This window comes from Mobula hypostoma, chromosome 17 (assembly GCF_963921235.1).
Source record: "Mobula hypostoma chromosome 17, sMobHyp1.1, whole genome shotgun sequence".
NCBI lineage: Eukaryota > Metazoa > Chordata > Chondrichthyes > Myliobatiformes > Myliobatidae > Mobula > Mobula hypostoma.
The window spans coordinates 17313985-17335393 of record NC_086113.1 but is presented as its reverse complement, the minus strand read 5'-3'; positions in this window follow the sequence as shown (position 1 = coordinate 17335393).

Here is a 21409-nt window from a genome sequence, read left to right as displayed (position 1 = left end):
TGCAATGAACAACAAACTGTGCAAATGCAAATATAAATAAATACCAATAAATACGATAAAGAGTCTGTAAAGTGAGACAATCAGTTGTGGGATCACCAGAAATAGATAGTGTAGTTATCCCCTTTTGTTCAAGAGCCTGATGGTTGAAGGGTAGTAACTGTTCTCGAACTTGGTGGCGTGAGTCCTGATGCACTTGTACCTTCTACCTCTTTCAGGTTCTTAGAGAAAATCCTGCTAAAATATAAAGTAGAAAAAAACTTGTTCAGTGAAGACAGCAAGACGGACATCTTCCTATCACATTATGATTTCTGAAATGCCTTATATACATAAACAGCTTAATCTGGCGTAACATTATAGCGGGCTAGAACTCTCAGTGCGGGCCCCCTGAGTTTTGTCAATAATCCCTGTTTTTCTTGAATATGCTTGACCATCTTGAATTTACAACTAGATGCCTCAGGCTATCCTTGATTTATACATACTACTCAAAGTTTGTTTCATCTGCAAATGTCCTTGCTTATTATTGCTGGCACCTTAGTATTAAAAATTCCTGTAATTTGCATGAAATTCTCGTAAATTTACTGATTTTCCACAATCCGTGGTCATTCTTACTTTTAAATTAGGATTTGAATGCACTCCCCCCAAAAAATCTTTGTAATCCAATCAGCTCTTGTGGCAGCAGCTTGTTTTGAAACTTGTAATAGTGCCCCAGCTTGTGTCTCCGTATGTTCTTTTTACAAGCAGGTGAGTGCCTCAGGCTCTGATTATTATTCAAGCCGTGGGTCCCCATAGTCCTGATCAGAATGTAATTTGTAATTAACTGTCATTTACTTCTGTCTGCGTAGACTTGCTGTTCAAAAGACAACATCGCTGGGCTGGTCACTAGCTGCTGTTCTTTGTTGTCAGCTGCAAGGTTTTGGCAGACCTCAGTGATCTTGCCAGAAGTTTGTGATTGTAGTAAATGGCTGCATTCATGTCGTATCAGAGAGACTGGATACAGATTTTAACACCTTGTTGCTGTGTAGGGTTGGCGCATCGTTCCCCTAAATCTTCCCTAAGTGGTGATGTGCCAAGCTGCTCCCACTTAGAATGCACTTCACGCTTGACTTACTCAAGAATGCAGAGCTGAAATTTACACCTTTATTTGATTTTTTCTCTGTTCCTGCTTATAATAAGTAAAAGAATACCTGACCCTTTAGATCCTTTACCACCTCTAAATGCTCAAATCTGCTAAACTGCTCAACTGGAGATGCTCAGTTGTTGCCCAGTAATGCAATTTTTTTTTGTGGTTAGTAGATGTCTCTCCATTGTTTCATATTTAAATTACACAGATACATGAGGTGACATTTGTTAAACATTACGGCTGAACCACATAGTAGGTAAGTCAGCTAGTCAATATGGCGGCTTAACCTATTCTGATTATTTAAAACCTCACCAATTTTCAGAGCTTTAATTTTTAACTAAACCTTCATGGAATCTCAGTTGGAAAACTGAATAGCTGTTTAGTTAACTAAAGCAATCTTGTTTTTGCCACTTTGGAGTTCATTGAGTATTTTCAATATACAATCATATAATATGTGCATTTGTTTCTGGGTATCACACCAGCAGAGAGAAAAATCTTTGTTTAGCCTGCTATAGACTTTGCTTTTTTTACATTGTTATTTCAGTTGTCAAATAAGATATTACAATAGATTAACACATATAAAATGCTGGGGAACTCAGCAGGTCAGGCAGCGTCTATGGAGGGAAATGAATAGTTGACATTTACAGGCAGCACAGACAAAATGCTGGAGGAACTCAGCAGGCCAGGTAGGCATCTATGGAAAAGAGTACTGTTGACATTTCCTGCCAAGACCTTTCTTTAAGTTATGCATTAGGCTTCCAGTGAAACTGTATAGTCTGAAAATATAAAAGTAACTGGCAATGGACACACAAACTTCACCATAACAAAATGTTCTCCTTTTTATTTAATTAGTATATTGTTTACAATCTTGGATTATGGACCAATTGGCCATCTATTGCCCATCCCTAAATACCCTTAAATAAAGTCAACGTTTTGGGCCGAGACCCTACATCTGGACTCGTGAAGCTCAAAAACCAGGTAGGCTATTTTTCTTATTGTTGTCTCCTCATACCTCTTAGAGGTTAGAACAGTACAGGAACTGGCGAAAGGTCTCAGCCTGAAATGTCACCCTTTATTCCTTTCCATCGATGCTGCCTGGCCTGTTGAGCTCCAGAATTTTGTATATGTTACTCTGGATTTCCAGCAGCTGCAGAATCATTTCAGTTTGTGATTACAATAGATTGAAAGTTTATTTACTTTGAGAGATATTCATCATATTAAACATTAAATTGGTTTGCACATTCCGTGTACCACAGCTCCCAAGGAGATGCTGAATTGCATAGCCAGAGGGAGATGTCAAAAGACGTGAGCGGGGGCAGTTGGGACGTTCTGCCTGCCACATTTCCCGAGGAGACAATGGCGTGTGCGTAATTTGGTTAAAGGACAGGATTCCAGGGTTGCAATCTCAGGACCACTACCTGTGCTGTGTGCTAGTGAGGCCAGAAATAGGAAGATCATACAGTTCAGCATCTGGTGAAAGTGGCGATGCAGGAACTAGGATCACCAGGCTCTCTTCCAGGGAAGGTGGGACCTGTACGGATGGAATGGTTTGTACCTGAACCGGATGGGGGGTCTAACATCCTTGTGGGAAGGTCTGTTAGTGCTGCATGGGGCAGAGGGATGTGAAACTAGAACTACAGGGGAATGGGAACCAGTGTGTCAGAGTAGATATTAGAGTGGTTCAGGAATCAAAAGATGGAGCAGGGCGGGACTAATGTTCTGTGTGTGTATATTTCAGTGCAAGCAGTATTGTAGGAAAGGCAGACGAGCCTAGAGCATGGATCAGCATGTGGAATTATGGCATTGTAGCTATCAGTGAGATTTGATTGCAGGAGGAGCAGGACCGACAGTTCAATGTTCTAGGGTTCTGTTGCTTTAGATGTGATAGTGTGGGAGGGATTAAAAGGGAAGGGGTGGCATTACTAGTCAGGGAAAATGTCACAGCAGTGCTCAGAGAGGACTGACCGGCAGGTTTGTCTACTGAGGCTAAATGGGTGGAACTGTGGAACATAGCGTGCGGTGTCACCTACCGACAGGGAAGACTGAAACAGTGGGAAGAAAGTTTACAAAGATGCTGCCAGGACTTGAAGACCTGAATTATAGGGAAAGGTTGAAGAGGTTCAGACCTTATTACCTAGAACGTAAAAGAATGACAGGAGATTTGATAGAGTATACACAATTATGAGGACTATAGATGGGGTACTTGCAAGCAGGCTTTTACCACTGAGGTTCAGTGATATTAGAACATGGGTCATTGGTGAAAAGTGAAATTTTTAAGGGGAATATGAGATGAAAATTCTTCTCTCAGAGGGTGGTGAGAGAGTGGAACAAGCTGCCATTGGAAGTGGTGGAAACAGATTTGATTTTAATATTTAAGAGAAATTTGGATCAGTACATGGATGGGAGAGATATGGAGGACTATGGTCCCGGTGCAGGTTGATGGAACTAGGCAGATTAATAGTTCAACAAGGACTAAATGGGCCGAGGGGCCTGTTTCTGTGGCTGTAGCATTCTATAAATCTATGACTCTAATTTATTAATTGTCTCAAATATCAGTTGCCTTGATTTTACATTGACATAAATTTTGCAATGTCATTTTCTATCGGTGTTATCAAAGTGCATACCTGCAACATTGACAAGAGTTAAGGCAGGACGGCACAGTAGCATAGCAGTTAGCGCAACCACTTTACAGCACCAGTGATCACCGTTTGGGGGTTTGATTCTTACCGCTGTCTGAGAGGCATTTGTACACTCTCTCCTTGACTACACTTGTTCCCTCTGGGTGCTCAGTTTCCACTCGCATTCCAAAGAGGTGAGGTTAAGATTAATGAGTTGTAGGCATGCTACAGTATGTTGGTGCCAGTAGCATGGCGACATTTGTGAGCTGCCTGCAACAGAATCCTTAGACAGTGTCGATTGTTGACCCAAAACTATGTAGGTACGATGGAGGTGGATGAAATCAGAGGTTTTTTTTTAACTCAGAGAGTGACACGTGCGTGGAATGCACTGCCAGGATTGGTGGCAGAGGCAGATACATGAGGGATATTGAAGAGACTGTTAAATAGGCACATAGATGAAAAGAAAATGGAGACCCTGTAGGAAAGAAGGCCTTGGAGTAGGTTAAAAATTCTTGGACCAAAGAGCCTGTACTGTGCTGTACAGTTCTACACTCGATATTCTAAGAGGTGTGAGCAGACATCTGTAAGATAGTCAGGCTACCTGGATTTTGCATTTGCTGAAGTATTATTTTAGCTTTATTCTAATTAAAATACTTGATTTGTTGAAACCTCTGTGAACGATCTCTCAGTACTTTGTATAAGTTTTATAAGTTGACAGTCTGGTATGGAGACACCGATGGCCTTGAACAGAAAATCCTACAAAATATAGTGAATACAGCACAGTCCATCACAGATAAAACCCTCCCCAGCAATAAGAATACCTACACAAAGCATTGTTGCTGGAAAGCAGCGTCCATCATCGGGAACCCCACCACCCAGGTCTTGCTCTCTTCTCGATGCTGCCATCAGAAAGAAGATACGGGAAGCCTCGGGACTCACATCACGAGTTTCAGGATCAGTTATTACTCATCAGGTTCTGGAACGAAAGTGGGGAGTAAATAACTTCACTCAACTTCACTTGCCCCATCATTGAAATGTTCCCACCAACAATGGACTTATGATCAGGGACTCTTCATCTCATGTCCTCAATATTTATTGATGATTTATTTATCATTATTATTATTTCTTTTTGTATTTGCACTGTTGGTTGTCTTTTACACACCGGATGAATGCCCAAGTTGGTGCTGACTTTCATTGATTCAATTATGATTATTGGATTTATTAAATATGTTTTCTAGAAAATAAATCTCAAGGATGCAACTGGTGGCATATATACCAGTCGTACTCATACTAGTCATAGTCATACTCATACTTTATTGATCCCGGGGGAAATTGGTTTTCATTACAGTTGCACCATAAATAATAAATAGTAATAAAACCATAAATAGTTAAATAATAATATGTAAATTATGCCAGGAAATAAGTCCAGGACCAGCCTTTTGGCTCAGGGTGTCTGACCCTCCAAGGGAGGAGTTGTAAATTTTGATGGCCACTTCTTATGACGCTCTGTGTTGCATCTCGGTGGAATGAGTCTCTGGCTGAATGTACTCCTGTGCCCAACTAGTACATTATGTAGTGGATGGGAGACATTGTCCAAGATGGCATGCAACTTGGACAGCACCCTCTTTTCAGATACCACCATCAGAGAGTTGAGAGAGATACTCTGTACTCTGATAATAAGTTCATTTTGAAATTTGAACTTTGAAGTTAAACTGTAAATTGAATCATCTTAGTTAAAATGTCATACTTAGGAATCTTGACAACACACAAAAATGCTGGAGGAACTCAGCAGGCTAGGCAGCATCTATGGAGACAAGTAAACAGTTGGTGTTTTGATACAAGACCCTTCATCAGGACTGGAGAATAAAGATGAGAAGTCAGAGTAAGAAGGTGGGGGGAGGAGAGGAAGAAATGCAATATAATAGGTGACAGGCGAAAGTGGGAGGGGGAGAGGTGAAGTAAGGAGCTGAGAGGCTGATTGGCGAAAAAGATATAGGGCTGGAGAAGGGGAAATGTGATAGGAGAGGGCAGAAGGCCATGGAAGAAAGAAAAGGGGAGGAGCACCAGAGGCAGGTGATGGGCAAGTAAAGAAATCAGGTGAGAGAGGGGAATGGGAATGGGGAATGGTGAAGGAGAGTCGGGGGGCATTACTGGAATGTAGAGAAAGTGATATTCATGTCGTCAGGTTGGAGGCTACACAGATGGAATATAAGGAGTTACTCCTGAGTGTGACATCAACGTGGCAGTAGAGGAGGCCATGGACTGACATGTCAGAATGAGAAAGGGAAGTGCAATTAAAATGGGTCGCCACTGAGAGATCCTGCTTTTTCTGGCGGATGGAGCATAGGTGCTTGGCGAAGAGGTCTCCCAATCTACATCGGGTCTCGCCGATATACAGGAGGCCACACTGGGAGCACTGGATACAGTAGATGACCCCAACAGACTCACAGGTGAATCCTGAAGTGAAATTCGACAAAGGAGTTTGTGGTAAAAATGTCTGTTTTTTAGGCTAAGACACAGGCAAATTTTGATTGTGTATAACATAGCTATAAGACTATAAAATTGCAATATTATTCTTAAAATTTGTGAAGTTGTATGGGGATTATCATGTAAATGGGCCTTAATCAATGTTTATATTCTATACTGCTCCTGATGAAAAAGATGAAGGGTCATCATGTCTGTCAGTGCTATTTTCTAAAGAATATTCCATGTTTACAATTTTAATTCAAAGCATTTCTGAAGAGGGCAGTCAGTTTTCCAGAAATTAGTAAATCAGGAAAACATTGACAAACAAGAGTGCAAAGTCTTTCAAAAAATGGTAGATCAGATTTGTTCAAGATCCAAAAAATATCTCTAGACTTGTGCTTTGGTCTTCTGTCTGAAATAAATTGCTGTTGTTTTTTTTTATTTTCAGCTGTCATAGGACTCAGAGCAGCTAACCATAAGTCTTTAAAAATCTCTTTCCCTTGACAATGTAACGTAAAGAAATCTCAGAGAGAGATAGAGAGAGAGAGATAGAGAGAGAGAGAGAGAGAGAGAGAGAGAGATTAGAATATATATATATAAATGTAGGAAGAAAAAGGTTTCTATTCTTTCCTTGCATGCTCATTTCAGTTGCCAGGAGACCAGAGAAACAGTTCAGCTCTAATACCCTGAGGATGACTGAAAGTGAGGTTTGTACAGATGCAATGATTTTTGTTTTATTTTCTAATTGTTTAACTGTGCAACAAGCACTGCAGCAATTGAATGGAGTGATCAGTTTGAAATTTCTGCAGGGTGTGTACTCACTGTACTTTCTCATTCCTTTCTTCGGCCACAACCTTCAAGATGCTCAGCGTGGATTAAACAGATAGGGTTCAAGATCGTCAAAACACAATGCAGTAACGTGTAGACTAAAAAGAATTTTCTTCATATTTCTGAATACGTGCCCATATTAGGTCTGTATTATAAAGCATGGAAGTAATGTTGAGGCTTTATAAGGCACTGCTGAGGCCTCACTTGGAGTAGTGGTGAGCAGTTTTAGATTAGATTAGATTAGATTATGAGGACACTCAGTCCTCGTTTATTGTCATTTAGAAATGCATGCATTAAAAATGATACAATGTTCCTCCAGTATGACATCACAGAAACACAAGACAGACCAAGACTAAAACTGACAAAACCACATAATTATAATGTATAGTTACAACAGTGCAAAGCAGTACTGTAATTTGATAAGAGCAGACCACGGGCAAGGTAAAAAAAAGTCTCAAAGTCCCGATAGCCCCAACATCTCACGCAGACGGTAGAAGGGAGAAACTCTCCCTGCCATGTGCTTCCAGCGCCGCAAACTTGCCGATGCAGCATCCTGGAAGCACCCGACCACAGTCCGACTCTGAGTCCGTCCGAAAACTTGGCGCCTCCGACCAGCCCACCGACACCGAGCACCGAGCGCTTCAACTCCGGCCCCGGCCGCCAAGCAACGGGCAAAGCCAAGGATTCGGGGCCTTTCGGATCACACAGTAGCGATGGCAGCGAAACAGGCATTTCAGAAGTTTCACCAGATGTTCCTCCGTGCTCTCACATATGTCTCCATCAAATCAGAATTGTGCATGGCATCCTACTTGACAGATAACAGATGTTCATCACTGGAGAGGCCAAGCGCACTGCGTCGCACTGCCATCTTCTCCTCCCGCCCCTTATCCAAGAAAGGATGTGTTGACATTTGAAAGGGTTCAAAGGAGATTCACAACAATGGTTCTGTGATTGAAAGACTTTTCATATGATGTTTCCTATGGTCGGGGAGTCTAAGACCAGAGGACTCAGCCTCAGAACAGAGGGATGTCCATCATGAACGGAGATGAGGAGGAATTTCTTTAGCTAGAGTGTGGTGAATCTGTGGAATTTGTTGCCACAGGCAGCCATGGAGGTGAAGTCATTGGGTATACTTAAGGCACAGTTTGATAGATTCTTGATTAGTCAGGGCATGAAGCGTACAGAGCGAAGGCAGGAGGTTGGGGCTGAGAAGGAAAATGGATCAGTCATGATGAAATGGTGGAGCAGATGCAATGGGCCAAATGGCCTTAATTCTGCTCCTACATCTTAGGCCCTAAAGTATTCTCTCCGTGCAAGTGACTTTTAAATAAGTGTCCTTGTTTTTGGTCAAGAAGTGCTATTTTCTTTTAAGGAAGTATTTTGATGGATGTGACGATGAAAAAAAAGTCAATTATTTTTAAATGATTACTGTTTCCATCTGTCACCATCTTAGAGCTCCAGAATAATTGTCATAGGCTTCTTCAGAACAGGAAGTTTTCATTTAAATTCAAAAGAAATTGGAGATAGTTAGAAAAATGGTGCAGGGGAATCACCTACTGTTTAGTTATCCACGTTCAAGTTTAAGTTTAGTTAATTGTCATTTAACCACACCACAAATGAGACAATGTTCCTCCAGATCAAGGTGCACAAGTACAGCACAGTACATATAACTCATACACATAACACAAAGTAATATTACCATCAATAAATAAAACAAATAATAAGGTGCATTTATGACACAAGATAAAATGAAAGAAGTATAACAGTATAATCTATATCATCAGTCTGCTTTTCCTGGATTAACATTGTTACCAAAGGTCTCTCAGTCCAGTTTCCCTGACTAATGACGTTAAAATGGGATGTGAAATGAGTCACAATTTTCAGACATTCTTCCCCTCAATATCAATACCTGATTCCTCAAAACCCACCTAAGATTCTTACATTTTTACAAGCTATCTCTTCATCTTCAACAATATTTTTTCTCAGAAATTGTCAAGAAGGTATCATCTTCACATTTCAAAAATTGTGAACCAACTTTATCCAGCTAGTCAGCCGGCTGATGGCGTAGTGGCATCAGCATTGGACTTCGGGGCGAAGGCTCCAGAGTTCGAATCCAGCTGGCTCCCTTGCACGCTTTCCAGCCGTGCTGGGTTGAGCGTCGAGCTAGCAACTCGGCCTTGTAAAAATAAGAAAGCCTGCTAAAAAAAGCGCTGTCATGGCGGCGTCCCAATGACTCCACTCGGAGTTAAGGGCTTTCTTCTCTTCTTCTTCTTATCCAGCTGGTCTTCTATTATTCAAGTCTCTTGGAACATCTTTCACAGTTGCTAATGATCATCTTCTACAATTGTGTGTGCCTCGTGTTTTTCACTGATCTGTTTTTCTCTGACCTATGTATCCACTGGTGATATCATGCAGACAATGTAAATGGTGATACCCACAGGTTAGTTCCTTTACTTTCTACTCCCCCTGTATATTTAGATTAATTGTCTGATATCCAGTCTTAGGTCAGCTAAGGATGCATGTTTAGTCCACTGCTCTACTCTCCCTACACCCACGACTGTGTGGCTATGATCAGCTCAAACACCATCTATAAATTTGCTGACGACACAAATATTGTTGGTAGAATTTCATGAAACACTCAGGTTTCCTCAGCCGTGTAAGTCTAGGGAAGATAATCTCTGGCCCCACCAAACTTGTGAGATTGAGGTGCGATCTCATCCCAAACATCCAGTTTGTGTGAATGCTGTGTAATTCCCTACCCTGTTATAAATTAGTGCCATGAAATAACAGACGGTACACCAGATACAATTAAAAAGATTTATCTTTATAATTCCTAATTTGACTAAAGGATTAGTAAAGAAAAGAACAGAACAAAGAAAAGGGTCCATTTTAATGAAGCAGTCTAATGTGCACAAGTTGGAGCTCGCAGTTTCTCCAAGTCACCAATCCTTAATTGATCTCACCCCGGGCTTCATCGAATCATGGTCCTGCTCCATGTCAAATCCTACGACCTCTTCTCTCCAGCATCTTCCCACTTCATCTCCTCTCAAACCAAACAAAAAACCCAAAGCCCAACCTTAGTATCCCTCACCAGAGAAACCTCCCTTTCAATTTAACCATCCTGATTGAATGGCACACATTTCTCCTCATCTCTTATCTTCAACAACAACCCAAACATAAGCTGAAAGCAAGCAGCTCTCACAGAACTGCCAAAATGAGGTACAGAACAGCACAAAATGAAATACATACAGCATAACAGTAAAAATATGAACCAGGGCATTGCATTCAGATGGTGACAAGAGGCAAACACATGCGACATTAGACCAGCTTCAGTTGGGGTTGAGTGGTGTCGCAATAAAAACCTTGCTTTCAATGTCAGTAAGACAAAGGAATTGACTGTGGACTTCAGGAAGGGGAGTTCGAGGGAACACACACCTGTGCTCATCAAGGGATTAGCAGTGGAAAGGGTGAGCAGTTTCAAGTTCGTGGGTACCAACATTTCTGAAGATCTTTCCTGGGTCCAACTTATTGATGCAATTACAAAGAAGGCACAGCAGTGGCTAAATTTCATGAGGTGTTTGAGGAAACTTGGATTGTCAGCAAAGGCTCTCACAAATTTTTGTACGGGTGTACTATGGAGAACATTCTTGCTGCTTGCATGGGCATCTGCTATGGAGGGGGTCACTGCACAGGACCGTAAAAAGCTGCAGAAAGTTGTAAACTCAACTACCTCCATCATGACCTCTAGCCTCCGCAGCATTCAGGATACCTTCAAAAGGCAATGCCTCAAAAAGTTGGCATCCATCATTAAGGATCCCCATCATCCAGGGCACGCCCTGTTCTCACAGCTACCATCAAGAACAAGGTACACACACTAAACATTTCAGAAATAGCTTCTTCCCCTTCACCATCAGATTTCTTAATGGATGATCAGAGTCAGGTTTATTATCACTGGGATGTGACGTGAAATTTGTTAACTTAGCAGCAGCAGTTCAATGCAATACATAATCTAGCAGAGTGAAAAAAAAGTAAAAATAATAATAATAATAAATAAATAAGTAAATCAACTACTGCATATGTATATTGAATAGGTTAAAAAACATGCAAAAACAGAAATACTGTATATTAATAAAAAGTGAGGTAGTGTCTAAGGGTTCAATGTCCATTTAGGAATCAGATGGCAGAGGGGAAGAAGCTGTTCCTGAATCACTGAGTGTGTGCCTTCAGGCTTCTGTATCTCCTACCTGATGGTAACAGTGAGAAAAGGGCATGCCCTGGGTGCTGGGGGTCCTTAATAGCGGATGCTGCCTTTCGGAGATACCGCTCCCTGAAGATGTCCTGGGTACTTTGTAGACTAGTACCCAAGATGGAGTTGACTAGATTTACAACATTCTGCAGCTTCTTTCAGTCCTGTGCAGTAGCCCCTCCATACCAGGCAGTGATGCAGCCTGTCAGAACGTTCTCCAGGGTACAACTATAGAAGTTTTTGAGTGTATTTGTTGACATGCCAAATCTCCTTAAACTCCTAATGAAGTATAGCCGCTGTTTTGCCTTCTTTATAACTAAGTACATCAATATGTTGGGTAGATCCTCAGAGATCTTGACACCCAGGGACTTGAAACTGCTCAGTCTCTCCACTTCTGGTCTCTCTATGAGGATTGGTATGTGTTCCTTCGTCTTACCCTTCCTAAAGTCCACAATCAGCTCTTTCACCTTACTGACGTTGAGTGCAGGTGCCCATGAACACTAGCTCTATTTTTTTGCTCTGTTTTTGCACTGCTTACTTAATTTAATTTATATACTGAATACATTTATTATTGTAAGTTATAGTTTTTAAAACTAGTATGCATTGCAATGTACTGCTGTCGCAAAGCAACAAATTTCATGGCGTATGCCAGTGATATTAAACCTGATTCTGATTCTGATTCTAAGCCACTTTTGCCTTGCAGATGAACACTTCATAAAATTGAAACTTTCATCAGTAGATTGAGCAAAAACCTCCATTTCTTTCCTTACAATTTAATTACCTTGACTCAGGTCTGAACTAAAATGATTGTGATCCTACTGTACTATTTGAGCTTAGAACTCTCTTGTCATATTAAGGGCACAATGAATGTTATTACTGGATCTCTTGTCTCACAAATATCGCACAAAAGCTCGGTTCATTAATGCTGCAAGTACTGTATCTTGTCCTTTTGCTAGGCTTTCTTAAGTAACAAAATCAATTAAAGCTAGGATATCTCAGTACTGAGAAAACAATATTAATTTCAACAAAGCAATAACTTTGTAGATATGTTACTGTTCTTCAAGATGGCACTTCAGCGAAGGATGCTTTGCCCTGAGGCCTGCAGTGGGCTAACAACATGGTGCTGAACTGAACTAAACTGAATACTTCTGGACTCCTAGTTTGATGTTTGATATTCTATATGTTGTCTGCTTGCCTTTGACGTTTGCAAAATTTGTTCTTTTCTCTCGCGTGGGCTGTTTGATGTTTTCTTGAACGTGTTCCATAGTGTATCTTTGCTTCATGGCTGCCTGTGGGTGGATGAATCTCAGAGTTATATTCCATATGCATACTTTGGTTATAAATATACTTTGAATCCTTGAATCTTTACACATCTGTAATTGTTTGCAAAATTACATCATTCTTTAACCAAGTAGATGGGAAACCAGTAGTTTTAGGAAATTCTAAAGATTGACTCACTAAATCTTTTTCTGCTACATCTGAGATAAAAGTGAAATTAACATTTGTTATCAAGGTACAAGTTAGGTAAAATATATTTGCTATGCACTCTAGCTGTTTGTGCAATCACTATTAGTGTTCATTAGCTGTATTCCTTCACCATTATGTCGGTGGCTGCCATTAATTACAGAAAAAAGTAAATGCATACTTCTTCTTCGGCTGTCCATCGATTTTGATGTTGACTGAGGCCTGGGCAAGGTTGTATGGAAGACCGGCAGTTGCCCATGCTGCAAGTCTCCTCTCTCCACGCCACCGATGTTGTCCAAGGGAAGGACACTAGGACCCATACAGCTTGGCACCAGTGTCATTGCAGAGCAATGTGTGGTTAAGTGCCTTGCTCAAGGACACAACATGCTGCCTCAGCTGAGGCCGGAACTAGCAACCTTAGATCACTAGACTGACGCCTTAACCGCTTGGCCACGTGTGAATATTAGTTATAAACCTTGAGACCCTTTTGGGCTTCCCAATGTACTTCCATTGTGTCATAGCAAGAAGAGTTTCAAATGAAGTACAACAGATTATTGATTACTATAGTGTTGTATTAGAGAATAAAATTTTTATTTTTCTGGTAGTTTAACTTTCCTTTATTTTTATATAATCACTTATATATCTGTATGTGTTCAGTGAATTTTCAGTAATTGTAATGCAGCAAATTCTGTATCTTCTAAGAATTTCTCTGCAGCCTGAGTCACACCTCCTAACCTGACTATTTTACTGGTTATCTCGTATCATTGGAATGTGGTTTATTTCTCTAGTTAACAAGAGTTTTAATATAAGATGACTACAACTTTGTTCTTTGTTTCTTTTACTTTGTTCTCCCATTTTTCATTCTCTCAGTAGAGTGCGCTGGCTCCTGTTATTTTTTATTATTATGAACACCTAATAAAACAGCTATAATTACAAAATGCGTGCTTCATTCTTGACTTCTGAAGTACCTCTGGATTAATATCACCAGATCCAACAACAGTTTGCCTTGAGCTCTATTTAGTAGTGAATATGCTGAATACAGTAAGTCTCAAAGTTTGGTGTAACAAATGAATCAGTGAGGTGAAGAGTGAAGTTGGAGGAAGAAGAGGTACTTGTTTTTTCCCTCTTGGACATTCTTCTCAGTCTTTGGCAAATGTGTCACTTAATGCAGATGTCTATTTTTCAGCACTTTTTAATCCTTTGATAGTACACTTTAGTTCCTGGAAAGATGTACAATTCCCTTACTTTGAATTAAACTAAACAATTTGGCACCTTCAAAATGTTAATTATTTGTTTCAGTCATCCTGATCTAATTTAACAAAATGTAAAACGGAATACTGACATCTCAGTTAATATATACGTATCATCAGCAAATTTTTAAAGGAAATAGCTTACGAAGAAGTTTTATTTTGTTTAGCGATACAGTACAGAATGTGTCCTTCTGGCCCAATGAGTCACACCACCCAGGAACCCCCCTAGTTAACCCTAGCCTCATCACAGGATAATTTACAATGACCAATTAACCTACTACCTGGTACATCACTAGAATGTGGGAGGAAACTGGAGCATCCGGAGGAATCCCCCATGGTTTACGGGCAAGACATGCAAACAGCTTTCAGATGCATCAGAACTGAACTCCGAACCCTGACACCCCAAACTGTAATAGTGTCTAATGGCAACTTACCTCTAAACTGCCCACACTCAATTCTTCGAGGTAATTTAAAAAAAATCTTTGAATATTCACAATTGACGTATTGTTTCATCAATAGTCTGTTCAAGCTTCCGCAAATGGTGAAGTTGTGATAAAATATCGCAAAGCAACATTAAAGATAATCTTCATTCATGTTTCTTGGCAAAGATTATATTTATTTGTTTAGCAATATGTAACCTAATGACATAAATTTCTATGAAACAGATCATTGTGCCATGTAAGTACTATGGTATTATGAACTGTAGCACTGACAGTACTCTGCAAAAGTCTTAGGCACATATATATAGCTATGGGGCCTAAGACATTTGTACAGTACTGTAGTAATTTCATGTATTGCACTGTATTGAACTGAATTAGAACTTATTTAAGTCTTACATCCATCCCACAACATGAGGGAGTAAAAATCTTTGCATTATAACTGCATCGCAATGTGTGAATTTATAAGTCTAATGGCTTGTGCGAAGAAGCTGTCCCGCAGCCTGTTGGTCCTGGCTTTAATGCTGTGGTACCATTTGCCAGATGGAAGCAGCTGAAACAGTGTATGGTTGGGGTGACTGGCGTCTCTTATAATCTCACAAACATGAGGAATTCTGCAGATGCTGGAAATTCAAGCAACACACGTCAAAGTTGCTGGTGAACGCAGCAGGCCAGGCAGCATCTCTAGGAAGCGGTACAGTCAACGTTTCAGGCCGAGACAGAAGGGTCTCGGCCTGAAACGTCGACTGTACCTCTTCCTCGAGATGCTGCCTAGCCTGTTGCATTCACCAGCAACTTTGATGTGTGTCTCTTATGATCTGCCAGGACTTCTTTACGCTCCTCCTGCTGTAAATGTCCTCAATGGAGGGAAGTTCACATCCACAGATGTGCTGGTCTGTCCACATCACTCTCTGTAGCGCCCAGCGATCAAGGTTGGTGCAGCTCCCATACCAGGTGGTGATACAGCCAGTCAGGATGCTCTCAATGCCCTTGAAGAAAGTCTTGAGGATTTGGGGGCTCATGGTGAACTTCTTCAGTTGCCTGAGGCGGAAGAGATGCTGTTGTGCTTTCTTTGCCACACAGCTGGTGTATAGAGTCCAGGCGAGATCTTCGGTGATGTCTATACTGAAGAACTTGAAACTATTCACTCTCTCAACTGCAGTCTCAGAAGGTTCATGGACAGGTTCATTTCAGAGAACACAAAAATGAAAATGCAAATCATGACTCTAAGGATCCTTTTCCAGAACTTTCACTTAAAATCAAGAAATAGCTATAAATTAATATGCTTGCATTTACTAATGTTTATTGTTGCAGAAGCGGAATTAAGAAAGGTTTGATATGAACTTATTACTGAGACAGATCTGGATACTACCACCCTGAAATAAAATTAATCCTGAGGACTCATCCACTATTTTGCCGAGGTTGCAAAATAGGTTATTAATCATGGGTAATTATTACATTCTCAAAGTAATAATCACTTAGTCAGCTTGTTGGTAGTTGCAAAATACTGAATTGTGTTCAACTGAAATATATTTGTGGCAGCCAAAATGTCTGTGTGGGACAGAATGTTTAATGAGTATGACAGTAAGGAACTTGTGACATAATTCTCAGATAAAATATCTTTTCAGTTTTGGAAAACCATAAAAATACAGCCTCAATATTTTTAGCAGAAAGTTAAAGGAAGCAAAACAATATTCTTTGCTTCACACACAAATGGTTAGCCTACTGATTTCCTCCAACATTTTGTGTTGGATGCTTTGGATTTTCAGCATCTGCAGATTTTCTTGTGTTTGAAAATTCTTTGTCTTTTCATCTTCAAAAGAGAAAGCCAAATCGGGTAATGGTATCACACACTAAATGCTGGAGGAACTCAGCAGGCCGGGTAGCATCTATGGAGAAAAGTACAGTTGACATTTTGGGCTGAAACCCATAGATGCTGTCTGGCCTGCTGAGTTCCTCCAGCAGTTTTTGTGTTATGCTTGGATTTCCAGCATCTGCACATTTCCTCTTGTTCAGGTAATTGTAATATTTTTTGCAAGTTTTTACTTAGGGTGGTTAACTGACTTCTACTGCAGTCCACAAATGAATACATGTTCAGCTACTTTAAGGAAATAACATCACATTTTCTTGTTGCAGCCTTCTGTGCAACTTCAAGGGGAAGTTATCGTGGTTTTGTTTCGCCATACTACAGAAATATATGCTCTGAGAAGTTTTCCTGAAGAGAGGATATGAAGACAGGATGTGAAGACCTAAGGCATAATTATCTAGTAGTAAAAATTAAGCTCTGAATAGAATTCATCTAGCCTCACTATCAAACACATACAAATGTGATTGCAGGTTACTAAAATGGGATTATATACTCACTAATAACTTCATCCTTGAGCTACACCCAGAGATCAGCTGTGTATTAAATATACCTTGTTAATGTTACCAAACTTTTGCTCATCGTTCTAAATATCCCGCCACAACCTACCCTATATTCTGTTCAAACTATGATTGTACTGTGGATTGATTATTTAATGCCATATCTTATTTTCAACTTTAATTCATGTTTCAAAGTAATCCAGTGGAAAACTGAAATTGTTGCTCGCTTCAATCAATGTCTTTCAATAACTATTCACTGCAATTAAAGATGTTATGCTTCTAACCGTAGCTCATAATGACAGAGGTCTACAATAATTGAGATAAGCAAAAGTGATCTTACTGTTGTGCAGTACGTTTCAGAAATAGGCGGGGTGCAAGCACCTCTCACTGTCTCCACACCCCTATCCACAGAAGAATATCCTAAAATGCTTTGACAGGAAGCAAGGATATGCCTTCTGTCAATGCTGCCAAGGCCTTGTATAAGCTTTTAAGAATCTCTGATTTTCAATCATTTAGAAACCTGTTAAGATTGGTTTATAAACCACTGAGCGTGTTTACATGGAATGCTGCCACAAGAAAGCAGCATCCATCATCAAGAACTCTCATCACCTAGGCCACGCTCTCTTCTCGCTCCTGCCATGAGGTCCCACACCACCAGGTTCAGGAACAGTCGTTACCCTTCAATCATCAGGCTCCTGAACCAACACTGAACTGATTCCACAACCTATAAACTCACTTGCAAGGACTCTATAGTCATGTTCTCATTATTATTTTTATTTTGTTTTCTTTTGTATTTGCATTGTTTGCATGATTTGTCTTCTTTGGTATATAGACTGTCGTTCTCTGTTTGTGCGTAGTTTTAAATTGATTCTATTGTATTTCTTTGTTCTACCATGAATACCTGCAAGAAAATGAATCCTAGGGTCATATTTGGTGATACATACATACTTTGATCGTAAATTTACTTTGAACTTTGATAAAAAGTTGAAAAGAAGAAAGACTAAACTTCTTTTTTAAAAAGTTATCTGGGTAAACAATGAATAATTGGACTTACTCTGCCCATTACCTCATTCCCAACTAATCCAATGAGTTGGAATCTCCCAATGAACTCTGTGTGGCACCATGTGGAGTTCAGTAACAGAGCAAATGTGCCATCATGTCTGTCACTCACCACATCACGGGCTGACAATAAAACTTGTCTCTTAGTTATCTGAAAGCAGAATTCCAAACGTTGTCTTAATATGACCTAATCTTAAAACTTACAAGTTATAATAAATGTATTAGCATACATGTTAATGTAACCAGGTGACCAGTAGATATTCTTTTTTATTGTTAAAGAGCACTTATGTATTCACCCTGTTTAATGCTAAATAGTTGCCTGCGTCTTTAAGAGAAAACGGTAATGTTATTATGCACATGTGGAGTAGAAAGAGGAGTTACAATTTTCTAGAAAGACAAACATCAATATTGGCAGCTGCTTTCCCCAGGTATGGTGAGAAAAGGTGAATAATGTTTGATAATATTCATGTAAATTAATTTAGGCTTATTTGTAAATCAAGAATATTGGTAAGTAGACATGTTTTACATGTGAATGCTTCAGATTTTCACATGTATGGTATCAGTGCTGGATAGCGTGGTTGCGTGAAGTTCCTTATCGGCCTAGTAGGTTAGTCTTTCTAGTAATCTAACTACAAGGCAACATATTTGAAAAGTTTGTTATTGTCTTATTTTATTGTTTCATGGATGGGAATCAAATTAAAGAGGCTAGGCGTGAGGAGGTTAGTTCACATCAGGGGGATGGGAACCAGTGCAGAGAGACAGAGGGGTGTAAAGTGAGGGTAGAAGCAAAAAGTACTAAGGAGAAAAGTAAAAGTGGCAGGCCGACAAATCCAGGGCAAGCATTAAAAAGGGCCACTTTTCAACATAATTGTATAAGGGCTAAGAGAGTTGTAAAAGAGCGCCTGAAGGCTTTGTGTGTCAATGCAAGGAACATTCATAATAAGGTGGATGAATTGAAAGTACAGATTGTTATTAATGATTATGATATAGTTGGGATCACAGAGACATGGCTCCAGGGTGACCAGGGATGGGAGCTCAACGTTCAGGGATATTCAATATTCAGGAGGGATAGACATGAAGGAAGGGGAGGTGGGGTGGCGTTGCTGGTTAAAGAAGAGATTAACGCAATAGAAAGGAAGGACATAAGCCGGGAAGATGTGGAATCGATATGAGTAGAGCTGCGTAACACTAAGGGGCAGAAGACGCTGGTGGGAGTTGTGTACAGGCCACCTAACAGTAGTAGTGAGGTCGGAGATGGTATTAAACAGGAAATTAGAAATGTGTGCAATAAAGGAACAGCAGTTATAATGGGTGACTTCAATCTACATGTAGATTGGGTGAACCAAATTGGTAAAGGTGCTGAGGAAGAGGATTTCTTGGAATGTATGCGGGATGGTTTTTTGAACCAACATGTCGAGGAACCAACTGGAGAGCAGGCTATTCTGGACTGGGTTTTGAGCAATGAGGAAGGGTTAATTAGCAATCTTGTCGTAAGAGGCCCCTTGGGTAAGAGTGACCATAATATGGTGGAATTCTTCATTAAGATGGAGAGTGACATAGTTAATTCAGAAACAAAGGTTCTGAACTTAAAGAGGGGTAACTTTGAAGGTATGAGACGTGAATTAGCTAAGATAGACTGGCAAATGACACTTAAAGGATTGACGGTGGATATGCAATGGCAAGCATTTAAAGGTTGCATGGATGAACTACAACAATTGTTCATCCCAGTTTGGCAAAAGAATAAATCAAGGAAGGTAGTGCACCCATGGCTGACAAGAGAAATTAGGGATAGTATCAATTCCAAAGAGGAAGCGTACAAATTAGCCAGAGAAAGTGGCTCACCTGAGGACTGGGAGAAATTCAGAGTTCAGCAGAGGAGGACAAAAGGCTTAATTAGGAAGGGGAAAAAAGATTATGAGAGAAAACTGGCAGGGAACATAAAAACGGACTGTAAAAGCTTTTATAGATATGTAAAAAGGAAAAGACTAGTAAAGACAAATGTAGGTCCCCTACGACAGAAACAGGTGAATTGATTATGGGGAGCAAGGATATGGCAGACCAATTGAATAATTACTTTGGTTCTGTCTTCACTAAGGAGGACATAAATAATCTTCCAGAAAAAGTAGGGGACAGAGGGTCCAGTGAGATGGAGGAACTGAGCGAAATACATGTTAGTAGGGAAGTGGTGTTAGGTAAATTGAAGGGATTGAAAGCAGATAAATCCCCAGGGCCAGATGGTTTGCATCCTAGAGTGCTTAAGGAAGTAGCCCAAGAAATAGTGGATGCATTAGTGATAATTTTTCAAAACTCGTTAGATTCTGGACTAGTTCCTGAGGATTGGAGGGTGGCTAATGTAACCCCACTTTTTAAAATAAGAGGGAGAGAGAAACCGGGGAATTATAGACCGGTTAGCCTAACGTCGGTGGTGGGGAAACTGCTGGAGTCAGTTATCAAGGATGTGATAACAGCACACTTGGAAAGCGGTGAAATCATCGGACAAAGTCAGCATGGATTTGTGAAAGGAAAATCATGTCTGATGAATCTCATAGAATTTTGTGAGGATGTAACTAGTAGAGTGGATAGGGGAGAACCAGTGGATGTGGTATATTTGGATTTTCAAAAGGCTTTTGACAAGGTCCCACACAGGAGATTAGTGTGCAAACTTAAAGCACATGGTATTGGGGGTAAGGTATTGATGTGGGTGGAGAATTGGTTAGCAGAAAGGAAGCAAAGAGTGGGAATAAACGGGACCTTTTCAGAATAGCAGGCGGTGACTAGTGGGGTACCGCAAGGCTCAGTGCTGGGACCCCAGTTGTTTACAATATATATTAATGACTTGGATGAGGGAATTAAATGCAGCATCTCCAAGTTTGCGGATGACACGAAGCTGGGTGGCAGTGTTAGCTGTGAGGAGGATGCTAAGAGGATGCAGGGTGACTTGGATAGGTTGGGTGAGTGGGCAAATTCATGGCAGATGCAATTTAATGTGGATAAATGTGAAGTTATCCACTTTGGTGGCAAAAATAGGAAAACAGATTATTATCTGAATGGTGGCCGATTAGGAAAAGGGGAGGTGCAACGAGACCTGGGTGTCATTATACACCAGTCATTGAAAGTGGGCATGCAGGTACAGCAGGCGGTGAAAAAGGCAAATGGTATGCTGGCATTTATAGCGAGAGGATTCGAGTACAGGAGCAGGGAGGTACTACTGCAGTTGTACAAGGCCTTGGTGAGACCACACCTGGAGTATTGTGTGCAGTTTTGGTCCCCTAATCTGAGGAAAGACATCCTTGCCATAGAGGGAGTACAAAGAAGGTTCACCAGATTGATTCCTGGGATGGCAGGACTTTCATATGAAGAAAGATTGGATGAACTGGGCTTGTACTCGTTGGAATTTAGAAGATTGAGGGGGGATCTGATTGAAACGTATAAAATCCTAAAGGGATTGGACAGGCTAGATGCAGGAAGATTGTTCCCGATGTTGGGGAAGTCCAGAACGAAGGGCCACAGTTTGAGGATAGAGGGGAAGCCTTTTAGGACCGAGATTAGGAAAAACT